This window comes from Aquila chrysaetos, chromosome 5 (genome assembly GCF_900496995.4).
Source record: "Aquila chrysaetos chrysaetos chromosome 5, bAquChr1.4, whole genome shotgun sequence".
NCBI classification, from domain to species: domain Eukaryota; kingdom Metazoa; phylum Chordata; class Aves; order Accipitriformes; family Accipitridae; genus Aquila; species Aquila chrysaetos.
Genome location: NC_044008.1, coordinates 67,809,087 through 67,814,534, shown reverse-complemented (window position 1 = coordinate 67,814,534; position 5,448 = coordinate 67,809,087).

Sequence of the window (5,448 nt, the reverse complement as noted above, 5' to 3'; positions counted from 1 at the left end):
TCTGTCCATTAGCCACTGGGATTAGCACCCATGAGCCCGAGCTCAAATATTAACTACAATGTCCCCAGGTGGCCACCACACAGCAGAGAAACCCCTCTGGACCCAGGATGGCATGACCAAGCTTATCGCCCTCCCTTAAAAATGGCAGGGGAAGAGGCACTGCGCTTAGACCCAGCTTAAAAACAGAGCAAAACTGCAATGCAGCACTAACACTTTAAAAAGGGAAAAAACTCAAATTCTGACAAATACAAACACTCAGGCAACAATCTAGGTGGAGCATTGGTTAAGTTATTACTTGTTGTGTGTTTAAAGAAAAGGACTCTTTGAAGCTTTCGTACCTTGGGTCTTAGTCAATACCGGGCTCACAGCTTGGTACCTGGTTACATGGTGAGCCTGGCTCCAGTGGGCGCTTCACCTTGCTCCCTGGCACCGGGAGTCGAAGGGTCTTTGCTCAAGAGTCTTCATTTAAAACATTAGAAAAAATTAGAAAAGTTAGTGAGAAATCTCCCAGCCTTTCCGAGGTTTCTGCCTCCCTCTTTGGGGACATCACATCTGGCCCTGGCAGGAGCCCAGCCCCGTTCCCACGTGCCATCCCACTCTGCAAACAGGAGACGGTGAGTAAAGCAGCGGCGATGCTCCGCTGCCTCAAAATCCCAAATGAACTCTAACAGCCCTGAACTTCTGCGTCTCGTCCCAGATGTGAGACATAAATCAGGGGCAGGAGCGCAGGCACACGCCGTCACGCGCCAGCCGCCCGTTTCCATGGTTTCCCGCGACTATTGCTCTCGAGGGCTCGGGGTTAGGAGGCAACTTGCTCCAGAAGGAGAAAGATGCTGCGTTGACACCATTGCGGCAAAATCCCGGCTGGGGATTGCACTGGCAGGCAGCATCGCCCTGCCAGTCTGTACGGCCCCATAGTGACTCGGGTGACCCCCCCCCCCCCCCCGGTCCCTTTGGTGCAAGGTGCTGTGCGGAGGGAGGTGGCAGCCCTGAGGGCTGGGATGGCATTTGCTTGCCTTGCCCAGCCCAAGATTGCTGCCTGCTGTCTCAAAGGGGAGCTCAGCACAGTGCCCGCTGCCGTGGCAGGGTGGCCCAGGGCCATGGGGCTCAGGGATGGGGACAGAGGACTTGGTCCCCACAGCCAGTGGGAAGGCTGAGATGGCATCAGCCTGGGTAATCCATATGGAAGAAATCACTCCATCTCTCTCAGATCCCAATTCATTTCAACACCCTGATCCCTCTCCCCTCTCCAGTCGAGCATCACAGCCCTCCTGCTTTCCACCTCCTTCCCACGGACCCGTTCCCCGTGACGGGGTGGCACTGCCTTGCCAGCCTTGCCAGCGGGGCCCCGTCCCTGCCGAGCCCGAGCCTGCTCCTCCGGCAGCTTCTGCACGGCAGGGAGAGATCAACTGTCTGTTCAAGCCGCCCTCCATTTGCACAGCCGCAGGGGGTGAGGACGGGTTTCCAGGCCCTCTGAGCCTTTGTTCGTGGTGTGCTGTGTTCCTGCGGGGTCTGTACCCGCCTGCAGACGGCTTCTCCCACTCCCCCCGTGCCCTCCCACATCGCCTCTCCTCCTCCCCGTGCGCTGGGTGCAATGAGAAATGTACTTGGCTCCCGATCCTCGAGTAGGAGGTGAAGGCAAAAAAACCCGAGACTTCAGCTCCACAGCGTGTGGGATGTGGATGATGGCAGATCCCCACCCTTGACTCCTCCACTGTCTCTGGGGCGAAGGCGGAAACCCCAAATCCAGACCCTCGGGGCTGAGCCCACCTGCCCTTGTGCGTGGGGACAGCCTTGTTATTCAGTTCCTGGAGAAAAGCGGGTGACTTCTTGCATCTCCTGCAAAGTCAGCTCCCTGGGACCTTCTGACAAACACCATTAGTTGGGATGGCCCCGGGAAGAGACCCCGCGAGCTCCCTCAGGGATTGCATTGGGAAGGAGCTGCTGGAGCTTCCCCAAGCCCATGATGCTGGTGTGATACTGGGAGTCCAGCGAGGACCCCTTCTCCAGACCCTCGAGACACCAACCTGGCCAGAACAGGAGCAGTCCTGGGATTTTAAGTGAAATAAGGCTGAAGGCACCAGTGTGGTTAAGCCCAAGGCATCCAGAAGAGCAGCCCTGACTCTGCCCCTTTTTCCTCTGAGCTGGACAGGGTGGGAGGTGGAAGATGCTGGTAGGGCTCGTTGTCTTTTTTGCCACCACCGACGTGGCTGAGGGCTATTGCGGGACACACGTGTGTGCCAGGTTGGATGTTCCTCCTTCGTCCTCCTCCCGGACTTGCTCCGGGCTGCTGCGCTACCTCACCCAGAGATGTTGGACTTGCCACCCTGAACATTGCTGAAATGAAGCCCCTGGTTGCCAGCCTGGCTGACCCCGCATTGCCCCCAGCATGCAATGCCTCTTTCTCTCTCCCCCTTCTTAATCCAGCCCTGCTGCCAACTGCAAAGTCCTGATCTGAAAAGGAATAACAAGACTTTAGGAAACGGCTTTGCAGTGCCTGCTACCCGGGGAGGGAAGGATTTAGCCTAAAGCCTATATAAATGCTCTGTACTTATTGCAGGTTTCCTTCCCCCGGCTTGTCTGATCCCAGGAGACCCGTGCACAATCCTGATGCTCCAGCTCTGCACCGGCAGCACCTGGGGCCTGCGAGCCGTCACTGCAGGAACAGGCTGGAGGACAACACGCCGGGGGGGGTTAAAAGGGGCTACAGCCAACAGAACCCCCCCAGATCCAGCTGGGCTTGCATCACTGCCTGCATCTCCATCACGTGGGGGTGATGAGCCCATGCAGGATGTTGTGGGCTCCCAGTTTAATCACGCAGCCATCATCCGTGTCGCTGGCACGCTCGGTCGCTAACTGACTCATAAAGACCAGTAGTATCGAGAGACTGGGATTCCCCCAGCTCCATGTCCTCAGCACTGCTGGGGAGAGCTGGGCAAGGGAGGTGACGGTGCGGGGAGCTGCTGTCTCCCTCCCCGACCCCAGGCAGCCCCAGGGAAATGAAACCCAGGTTGCTTGTGCAGGGCAAAGCTGGGGGGCCGACACTCCTCCTCTGATTGAAACCAGACCTCAGGCGGTGCTGCCGGAGCTGGTGGGGAATGCGTTTAAACCAAACCAGCCCAGGCTCTCCTCCTTCCATTGAAATAGGATTTGTCTGCTCTGGGGACAAAGTCCAACAGATGCGGCTTTGTGCAGAGACCGAGGTCTGCGGTACCAGCGAAGCAAACCCCCCAGTGGGACCCTGCCCCGAGCCCCCAGCTCCCAAAGTGGACCCCCAACCCCTGAGGCCACCCCGACCGCCAGCTCGCCACCCTCACGTGCGGGAGCAGGACGGTGTGGGATGCCAGGGATGCTGGCTTGGGGACCGGGACAGCAGCAGCGCTGGGGTGATGCCGGGGAACGGAGCACGGGAAGAAGACGCGCAGGCAGGACCCTCGGCAGCAGCAGGTAGAGGGGCGGCAGGTGGGTGAGATGGGGACAGCGCAGCATCCCCGTGACCTTCTCAAACCCTGTGTCAGCTTTCCACCTCCTTCCCCAAAAAATCCCTACCAACCCACACAACCTAATAATCCCAAGGATTAGGAAATCCAGGGGAACAAAGGGAAGCCGAGAGGGCCCCTGGGAGCAGGGCTGGGTGCTGCCTGGTGCTCGCAGGCAGGGCAGGGCAGGACGAGAAGCTGCCAAGGCAGCCCTAGAGAGCACTTCCCACCCAGACAAACCTGGTCTCAGCCTGGGAACTTTTGCAAAAAACCCCAGTCCCACCCTGGGATTTGAGGAAACCGAAACCTTGTGATGCAACCGGGAGGGATGAAGCAAGAGACTCAGGAAGCAGGTGACAGATCCGGCACTCTGGGGCTGCATGGGCAAGGCATCAGCTGGCTGCTAAACTTCCTCGGACCCTGCACAGCCTCTGGTGTCACCACCTTCCCCATTGCCCCTCCATGCCAAGCTCTCCCTGCCAGCAGGAACCGGCTGCCACCCCGGGAGCACGGCCCTTGTCACAGCTGGGTCCTTCAGTGGTAAGTGAGGATGACAGGGTTATTGGGAAACAAGTCGACACTTCCAAACAGATTCTCTTTGCTGCTCTTTTCCTTCCTGAAGCTGGTCTGAGCGTGGCAGGGGTTGCTCAGGAAAGCCAGCAAGCTAATATATTCATGTCATCTTGCATTTGGTGCCAGGACATGAAGTAAACACCGTCAGGGACCTCGCTCCGGTTCAAAGACAAGCCCTGTTTCTTATTCCAATCACATTATCCATGCTCCCTGTACAGCTTCATTGATTCATATCTTAAAAAGAAAAGCCTTCAAAACCCATTAAGTCTGCCTTGCCGTTCCAGCCCTGCTCTCAAGGGCTAGGGCAAGAAGCATTAACTAATCTGCTCACATTACCTTGCCTTTGAACCGAGCATCTCTTGGTGTCAATCAAGAGTGTTTGGAAGTGATATGCTCCCGTGCGGGGCAAGTTTTGGCTGGTGAGGCCACCCAACGCCAAGCGAGTGGAGGGACCGGCACTTAGGCATTGCCCCCTGCACCGGGCGCCTTTTTGCACCCAGGGAGCACCCAGGGTTCGTGCCTGCAGAGGCATGGTGGAGCAGCCCAAGTTACGGTCCTCTGTTTGGTTATGGAGGACAGTATGGTTATAAACAAGGCCATGAAGGAGCAAGCTGCTGCGGCTGCTCTTTCTCAGGGCCTCAGACAGCACGTGGGGCGCGAGAGCGGGGACCTTGCTGCTGTCAGCCCGGCTGAGTCTCGGCGAGGGGAGAAGGGTTTGCAAGCAGCGATGTCCTCCCAGGGATTACGAAAGCCACGCTGCCTATTGCCAGGGAAAAGGAGGTCCTTCCAGCCTCTTGGGCTCCAGCTCAGCCAGCAGCCGCTGTTTATTTGGCTTCAATGACTTCACAGCGTACCGAAACATGGTCCTGGGGGCCCAGAGTGCTCCAGTCCGTCTGGCCGGAATGTCGGGCTCGGCCACCCCATGCGCTCCCCGGTGCCTTGCGTAAGGCAGCTCCGCACTCTCCAGCCTGACTTCCACTCGGGAAGAAATTACTCACTCTGGTTTTCATCTGGCTGCAGGAGATGCTTGTGATGTTTCTTCCACCACCCTCCCAAAGACTTCCCATCCCGCTGGTGCCAGCAGCAAGGCCGGATCCATCCCCTCCGCCCCCAGCCGACCCCCAAGTTCAGGGACGGGGACTGTTTACTGGACAGGCTTACAGGGATTTGGGTTTACTGACATTTCAAGTGCTGCTCGTGACTGTTGTTTTTAGGGTCTAGAGCACTTTGAGAGGACATGTCCACCAAGAGGGGATTAACCTCAGCTGTCCCAGGCCCCTGCCATGGCTGGATTTGGGGGTCATCTCCAGCCCTGGCTGGATGGGGATGGAAAGCCAGGCTTCCTGCAAAGCTCTGCTTTGCTTTCTCTTTCAGACTCAACCAGTCATTGAACCTG